Source organism: Anolis sagrei, chromosome 1, assembly GCF_037176765.1.
Source record: "Anolis sagrei isolate rAnoSag1 chromosome 1, rAnoSag1.mat, whole genome shotgun sequence".
NCBI lineage: Eukaryota > Metazoa > Chordata > Lepidosauria > Squamata > Dactyloidae > Anolis > Anolis sagrei.
The window spans coordinates 134,793,430-134,802,721 of record NC_090021.1 but is presented as its reverse complement, the minus strand read 5'-3'; the positions used below and the strand labels follow the sequence as shown (position 1 = coordinate 134,802,721).

General features: G+C 40.4%; 1 pseudogene; it reads right to left on the bottom strand.

Moving 5' to 3' along the window:
- Positions 1–8,029: 8,029 nt before the first annotated feature.
- Positions 8,030–8,460, bottom strand: LOC132762019 (small ribosomal subunit protein uS11-like; annotated as a pseudogene).
- Between the last annotated feature and the right edge of the window lie 832 nt (positions 8,461–9,292).

The following is a 9,292-nucleotide window of genomic DNA, read 5'->3' as shown; positions in this document are numbered from 1 at the left end:
CTGCAGTGCACATTGGCAATGCACATTTTGTGAGCATCATGGTTTTGAGTAGTCTTGAAACCACATGAAATGATCAGTGTAGATGTGCCTACAGTTTCAGTGTAGATTTGCCCTGTTACTCTTAGCAATAGTTAGATGGATTTTCCTCTTGCTGTTCTGTCTGTTCTTGTCTAAGAGAAACAATAAAGATCTTGGAGTGGTGTATCTCATCATCACCAGTGATCACTTGTGTCTGAGTCTGACTGCCTTCCAAGTGTAGGATCTTGGTGGTGGGTCCATAGGTGGCTGTAGAGACCTATTCTTGACCTGCATGTTTGGGGGGGGGGGGTTGTTTGTTTGTTTTTTGTTTGTTTTTTTTTCAGCGAGGCCACCGATTTCCAGATACAAGGCAGTCCTGGTTAGGGTTGGCTTGACACACCTTCCTCTTGACACATTTCTCCCTTTTTCCCTTCATTTGTGCCTCTTTGAATTCCATAGCATTGTTGGTCACAGCTGGCCTCCAGTTAGAATGCTCAAGAGCCATGGCTTCCCAGTTATCTGTATCTATACCACAGTTTTTAAACCCATCTTTAAATCTCTTTTCCTCTTTACCAACATTCATAGAATCATAGAATCAAAGAGTTGGAAGAGACCTCATGGGCCATCCAGTCCAACCCCCTGCCAAGAAGCAGGAATATTGCATTCAAATCACCCCTGACAGATGGCCATCCAGCCTCTGTTTAAAAGCTTCCAAAGAAGGAGCCTCCACCACACTCCGGGGCAGAGAGTTCCACTGCTGAACGGATTTTCTGTTCTGAGTTGAGTGTATAGTAACTGCTTTGGGAGACAATGATCGGGCACTGAGACAGCGTGGCCAGTCCAGCAAAGTTGATGGAGGAGGATCACCGCTTCTATGCTGGTACTCTTTGCTTCTTCCAGAACATTGACATTTGTCTGCCTGTCATCCCAAGAGATTTGCAGGATTTTACAGAGGCAACGCTGATGGAATCATTCCACTTTTGAGTGTGACATCTGTAGACGGCCCATGTTTCACAGGGTTGGGAGGACAATGGCTTTATAAACAAGCATCTTGATATCTCTACAAATGTCCCGATCCTCAAACACTCTATACTTCATTTGGAAAAATGCTGCACTCACAGAGCTCAGGCAGTGTTGTATTTCAGTACTGATATTCACTTTTGTGGAGAGGGGGCTGCCAAGGTAGCGGAAATTGTCAACGTTTTAGAATGTAATAGCATTAAGCTCTCAGTAATGTGTGGGAAAGGAAGCCCTTAATCTACATCATTGTTCTGTTATTTGTTTAATCACACTCTGAGCCTCAAGCTGGTTCCAGGATTTCCTATGTGATCATCTGTAGCTTCCTCAAAACTGGTTTGAAACTGCAGTGTAGATGGTGCTTCAGTGAAAGATCTTGATGAAACTGGAAAATCAACCTCCCACAATTTCTTGTCCTCTGAATTTTGGACTCTATCAACCACAGAGCCAGACAGCAGGATGGCTCAATTACAATATTGCATGCTTTTGTTCATACAAAACATGTAAGGATGGATTTTCTAGAATGTCCTGGCTGGATATAAATAGCCCATTCTAGTTTTTCTGGTTGTTGTATGGGGAGGGGTAGAAGGCCATACAAAACATCTTGAGGATACTAGTCTGGGGAAAGCCCATATAACCTGAAATTAGGGTTCAGAGAGACCAAGGGAAAGGAAAATATGAAGCATGCTGCAAGGTAAAAATGCAGCTAACACTCACACACCTACTCAGCTATATTTATCTTTATCAGTACATTTCATAATCATATTCATAACGAATTAGTGTTGTCTGTGCCTTCAGATAATTTCCAATTCATTGTGATCCTAAGGTGAAGCTATCTCAGTGTTTTCTTGGCAAGATGTGTTCAGAGAGGCCTTTACCCTTGCATTCATCTGATACTGAGTAAGCATGACTTGCCTATGGTCTCTTAATAGGTTTCTATGGCCAAGCACGGATTCAAAATCCTGTCTCTTGAGTCCTAGCCAATCCTCAAACCACTGTACTATGCTGGCTCTCTGTAGGTTATTATTATACACTACTGAAATTCTTTGTGAGGTCTCATTTCTTTGCTACTGCACTCTTATACTAACAGTACCATAAAACAGGATGAAATAAACAGTGATGTAATGCAGAATGGAAGGTAAGGCTCTTTGGTGGATTTAGCTTGTCTGAGGATAATAGAAACCAAGAAAATACTGGCTGAGATCCTGCATCAGGAAATATGGCTATGGAGACAGAGATCTCCAGAAGATGCCAACTGAAGTGCATCCAGCTGGAAAAGAGCTGGACATGCCCCAGCCATTCTCCTGCTGTCCAACAACATGGAAATGAGTGTTTTGTGTGTGTGTGTGTAGTGCAAGTGCATTGCTTAAAAGGTAGGTTTGGAGAGGGCTTTGTCATTGTATGGTTGGAAGAAAACTACAACTAATGTAAGAACTATAAAAGTGAATTGCGATGGCATGAGTCAGATTTACACCGCAATAACTGTTGAACGGGCTGCCAGCTGATGAATCTTTGTCCTGATGTAGTTTTAGAAGTGCCATGAAGAAGCCAAGGAGTTATTGCTTTGGAATCTGAGGAGACAAAAGACCAAATTTTAAAGCACTTCCTTAGATTTGTTTTTGTGATATTGCTGTTGTTATTGCTTCTGCTGCCGCTTTTAAATCAATGATTTCTTATTCCTGAAAATGTATGGTGAAAGGACCATTTATTTGGACCCATTAGTCAAAAATAGATGAAACTCAAGTTATCCATTCCAACAAAGCTCCGAATCTAAACCTTTGTGTAACTCGCATCCAGCCCACTATAATTATCCTAAGAAAATGCAGGTAATGAAAAAATAATAGGAAAAAAGTCAGGAGTTCTCTAATCTAAGGAAATTATATTTTCAGTGGTGATATTTATTGCCATTTGTTGAGGCCAATGCAGCACGGAGAGAAATCCCCCCATATGAAATTGGGGTGAGGGTGGGGGGCAAGATGTTGCCACCACATGAAATCTAACTGAAACAAGTAACCACTGGTTTCCATCAAGACAAGGAAAATAATTCCATTTGATCCCTTCCCCTCCCTTTAATATATTATGAACAGTTTAACAAACAGTTGAAAGATTTGTTTCAACTCTAGGAGCCACAAACCAGGTCCGATTAAGCCTAAATGACTTTACTGTTAATTAAAAATCAGCATAATTTATGGCACATCCAAGACCCTTAGTTGGGCATCATTTACTGTGTGGGCCATTCAGTGCTCTCTGTTTATTCAAACATTCTTACGGATTACTCAACTGTTAAAGTATTTAATGTCAAGCTATTCCACAATTTAGTTGTGTTTCATGCTCGCTTGCTCTTCTTTAGCATATTTTCAGCTTGCAGTTTCTGCAACCATAAATATATCAAGATATATTAGAAGCAGAGACTTTATCTCCCTGAGAGCATTAGGGAGTACCTTTCCCTTAGTTCAGGAGACAAGAAAAATCATTGTGTTTTTTTCCTCCTTTGATTTTGAGATTTGATTTATTAGGGTTACTTTCAAAGCTTCTGTTTCAACTGCACTAACTCCCTGAGGTTTTTTTTTTCATGAATAACTGAGATTTACTCACTCTGTTTGTGGGCACAGATTTATACACACAGTGCATTTTTCCAACTCAGTTGGGCCTTTTAAAAAAACAGGAAAAGAGATATATTAAGTACATTTCTCTGAATTAACAATTAACTGGCTGGAGCCCAAATTAAATTATAGTGGTTTGAGGAATGGACTTCAAGTAAAATTAAAAATGACTGCATTCCAACTCTTTCCTAATATAATTTTGTAAGCAAAAGTCACTTTGCTAAATAACAGGTTTGACATTCAAAATAACTTAGAAGAAAAAGACAGATTTGAGTTTTTGCTTTTCTGGTACTGAATTCTCAGTCAGTAATAGTTGGGATTGGAAAAATATATAGGAGAGCAGCAAAAAAATTAAAATAATTACTCATCTTCAGATTTTTATGGCACATACAAGTGATTCTCAAGCAACAGTGAATAAATTTCTGATGCTCAGATTTTAATTTTCTGAGCAACTACCATTTACTTTACATATGTTTTCATAGAAATGTCATCCCTTTAACAAGAAAATGTTATTTGGTTTTCCCATTATCCTTTCTGATTCACATATCTGTCTTCCAATCCAGTTTTATGAGAGGCTCACTCATTTTGTCTCTGGAGAATACAGTAATACCATACAAAAGCTGACTGACACAACCTGGGGATCACAACCAGACACAGTGAAGACATCTGCCCTTGCATTTTGCTACTCTGCTGCTGAATATGCATGCCCAGTCTGGAAACCATCTCACCATGTTAAAACAGTGGCTTTTAATGAGACATGCTGCGTTATCACAGGATGTCTACGTCCTCCACTACTGGAGAAATTATACTGTTTAGCCGGTATTGCACCACCTGAAATCCGCCGGGAAGAAACAGGCAGCAATGAAAGGACCAAGGCAGTGACATCTCCAGCCCATCATCTGTTCTGGTATCAGCCAGCATGCATGCCAATGCCTTAAATGAAGAAATAGCTTCCAAAGATCTACAGACACACTCACAGAAACACCTCAGCAAGCGAGGGTCCAAAAGTGGCAGGCTAAAAACCGGAACCTCAATCAGTGGCTGAGACGGAATGCAGAATTCCCTCCCAGGTACACAGAAGACTATGCGTCCAGGAAGGTGCTGAACAGACTGCACTCTGGCACCGCAAGATGCAAAGCTAACCTTAAGGAATGGATCTATAAAGTGGAGTCTACAACTCACAACTGTGGAGAAGAGCAAACCACTGACCACTTATTACAATGCATTCTGAGCCCTGCCACATGCACAATGGAGGGCCTTCTTACAGCAACACCAGAGACACTCAAAGTGGCTAGCTTCTGGTCAATGGACATTTAGTATAATGCCAAGTTTTTAACTTTCTATACATTATTTCTATACATTATAACTATTCTCAATTTGCTTCTGACATGATAATTAAATTTTAATTTATTTTTTAGGGCCGAGAACAAATAATTTCATTGCAGTGTATTGTTCTCTTTCTCTAGGGAGTCTTCAGGACCAGTCTTGACTTATTTGATTGTTTTATGACCCACCATTCTCCTAACAGAGGACCCATGAATTCAGACCTGGGGTGCATCTACAGATTCTGCGCTGTAGAATTAATGCACTTTGACACTGCTTTAGCTGCCATGGCTCAATGCTATGAAATCCTGGGATTTGTAGTTTGGTAAGACACCAGCACTCTTTGGCAGTGAAGGCTATACTACTTGTAAAACTACAATTCCCACTAGTCCATAGCATTTAATTATGGTGTTTAAGGTGCTGTCAAATGGGTGTTGATCTTTATTATTTAAGTTTGAAAGTGGTTAAATAAGATAGACATTGGTCTACTAGTGACTTCAGCTATAAATAAATTCCATCATCCAACCACTGTATAGAATTCTGCTCTCAAACTAGTCTCTTAAGCTGAAAATAGACCTCATGAATTTTCTTAACTCAGTCAAAGGCACGGAGCCCCAAAACAAAGATGACTTGCAGAGTTAAGATGGAAATCCACTTTCATGGGGCATAATGCAAAATAATAAACTTGTGTCATTTCTTCAGTCGCACTCAAATCCAAAATCTCTTTCTCATAATCAAGGTAGCCAATTGCAACATTCACACTTGCCGCAGGAAGACAAGAGTTCTTTCTCCCACCCTGGACATTCCACAGATATATAAACCTCACTTAGTTTCCAACAGACCTCACAACCTCTGAGGATGCTTGCCACAGGTGTGAGCAAAACGTCAGGAGAGAATGCTTCTGGAACATGGCCATGCAGCCCAGAAAACTCACAACAGCGCACTTTCTCAAAGCTTCTTTGAAACATGCTTTGCATGCAGAAAGTCTCAGGTTGATTCTCTACCACTCTCAGCAGGGTTGGTAGAGATTCTTTCGTAACTGAAACTCTGGAGCATTGCTTCTTAAACTATGGGTCCTAACCCCAAATGGGGTCCCCTTCACTCAATGTTGGGGCCGTGAAACATTTGGGCAACAGTAAATATATTAGCAACAACTTGCAGTGTTTACAGTGGATTCTGCAGAAGATGTTCCAGCTGTACTTCATACAAAGAGAAAATCACTCAGTTTAGCAAGCCTTGCAAATGTTAATTTATTATCAGTAAATGTTTGGTTTTATATCTATTTTATAGACCTGTGTACACGGTGTCACAAAAACTTTATTTAGTGGAAAGGGGTTGCAAGTGGCAAAAGTTTAAGAAACTTTGCTCTAGAGAACTAACTCCATCTATTGAGCTACACTAACATTGCTCTGACTCAGAAGAAGGCAGTGTTTGTATGACCCTATTGTTTCTTATTGTTTCTTGGACTGCGAGAAGATCCAACCAGTCCATCCTCCAGGAAATAAAGCCCGGCTGCTCACTGGAAGGAAGGATACTAGAGACAAAGTTGAAGTACTTTGGCCACATCATGAGGAGACAGCAAAGCCTAGAGAAGACAATTATGCTGGGGAAAGTGGAAGGCAAAAGGAAGAGGGGCCGACCAAAGGCAAGATGGATGGATGGCATCCTTGAAGTGACTGGACTGACCTTGAAGGAGCTGAGGGTGGTGACGGCCGACAGGGAGCTCTGGCGTGGGCTGGTCCATGAGGTCATGAAGAGTCGGAGACGACTGAACAAATGAACAACAACATTGTTTCTTTGCATTTGCTTAGCCAGGAGGCAAGCATCCATGTTTCTATCTCATTCTGTACCTCAGATCTGAAAATATTTGTCTAAAGTTGGACCATGGTAGAATCTTCTCTAAAACCATGCAGAACCATTGCCAGCCAATGCAGGCAGTGCTAAACGAGTAGACTTGTTATCCAATATGAAATAAAGCAAATTTAATAGTAGCCAGGGCTTAGTAAAGCTGCTTTTTGGGGTGAGAATCCCCAGAATCCCCCAGTGAGCATATGTCTGCTGCCGTGAGATTCTGGAAGCCATAGTCCAAAGAGATATTTTTAAAGTCTGGTACTGGCAGTCTGGCGTCCTTGATTGTCGCTTTGCAGTTTTTAGAAGTATTCAATTCAAATTTTCACAAGAAACTATATTTTTGCATTTTGCATTTTTTCTTGAAGAAAAAAAAATGAAATTTCCTGAACAAAAATATCACATACAAATTTTGTACATGTAGTCCCAAGCTGATAATAAGTTTTTGAGGACTTTCTCACACCAAGAAAAAGAATTCTAAAATTGTTGCAGAAATATATTTCCCTGCTCCCTACTTGCATTTTACTCATTTTTGACATCAGAAAAGGGCATATGTAGCATATCAAAAAACAATGTCTGTCAATTCATAAAATATATGCTCCTGAGAGGTAAATGCACATATAGACATCACTTAGCCAAACTATGCAGTTAAGCATATGGATTTACACCTGACTGCATAGCAATCTGGAATGTGATTCACAATTCAAGCTTCATCTTTCTGCGATGAGTTTCCACCTGCCTTCATTTTCTTTCTCCAGTGTCTTACTCACAGTATTTCTTTGCACAGAACTACTTCAGCTTACATTCACAGTTTTCCTTTTGTTTTTCTTTTTTGACAAATACATCAAAAATCTGAAGTACATACAGTTTTCTTCTTCCATTTCAACTTGCAGAACAGAACATCAGCAATCAGCACAATTTTCCAGCAAACCTCTTGTATCACAAGTTATACTCAGGCAAAAGAGACAAGGCAAGAATAATACTTCCACCTAGTGGTATTTTCTGAACATATCACACTAGAAGTTTTCGTCAAAGTAAATGATTTTGTTTACAGTATGATCATAGTATTTAGTGATGCTGCTATTCCTAATATGCTGTTAGTCTCCTTCTTTGTAGTTGTAATCAGAAGACACATCAACAATGAATGAGAAAGATTAAGGATGGAAACAAGAAAGGCACTTTCTCAGAAATCTTTAATGATGAAAGATAACAACTCCTGTTTACAGACAACGACCATGGTGACTGCCCTTTTGGTGGGTGCTGTCTGAAGGAATGGGGGTGACATCCTCAATACACCCAATTTTCATGCCAAGGGCAGACTGGGTTCTGGGTTCAGGAGTCTTTGTTCTATTTCCTCTTGTCACCCTCAGCTTGATATGAAAAGCAGTGATCCCCAGCTGCTTGCATCTTTGGGCCACATCCTGGGCAGCCAACATGGCCTCATAAGGAGAAGACTAATCTCTGTCAGCCACTTTCATCCCACCAGTGATCCGACAGATTGCTTCTTTGCCAGATGGAGACAAAAGTGTCGTCGAAGGAAGCAAAGATATGGCCGACTCCAAACACATTCTCTCCTTCAGTAACCTGGGCTCCCAAATTGATGACCTGCTCTTCCTTCTTTTCCTTGTCCTTACAAGGTGCCATTTTCAAGATCTTCGCAGGCGGCAACCAGCACTGGAAAAGCACTTTAATTTTGTAGGTAACAAAAAGCAAAGGTCTTGGCCATGAGAAAAAATTCAAAGCACTAGGCCAGCTTGAAGTCAAAAAAATTGCATACTGTTTTGTGACCTGGGTTTGGCTTAATACAGGTTTTGGAATGGTAAGGATGGCTTTTGTCTCTGTCTGTATTCTTTTCCAAGGATCACCATTTTGTTTCAATCCATTTTGTAAAAGCACAATAGTTGCTTCTGTTTACTGAAAACAGGCTAGTAGTGTTTGTTGAAACCATCTCTTGAATTCTAGACTCAACTTGTTCAGGGTATATTTATATCTTTACATGGAAGATGCCAGCCACAGATGCAGGTGAAATGCCAGGAAAAAATGGGTTACCATAAGTTTCCCGGCCTGTATGGCCATGTTCCAGAAACATTCTCTCCTGCTGTCTTGTCCACATCTATGGCAGGCATCCTCAGAGATTGTAAGGTCAGGGGGGAAAAAACCCTACACCAAGACCATTTTTCAAGATCCTTAATCACCCCATGACAAGTATCCTTCCTACAATACTCCAGGTGTGGTACCTTACATATTTGGCAAATGGATAAAGTACATAAGAGTGATCATGGGTAAAGATGTCTCAATTGAAGGTTTCTCACCAATCCTTGTTTCTATAGCAAGCCAATTTTTTCAAACTCCAATTCCCACAAGAGCAGAAAGTGAGGCGGACTCTTCTGAACAGTGTGGTTAAGGCTCCTTCTTTGAAGGCTTTTCAGCAGGTGCTTTGCATGTGATTTTCTTGCTTCTTGGTAGGGGTTGGACTGGATGGC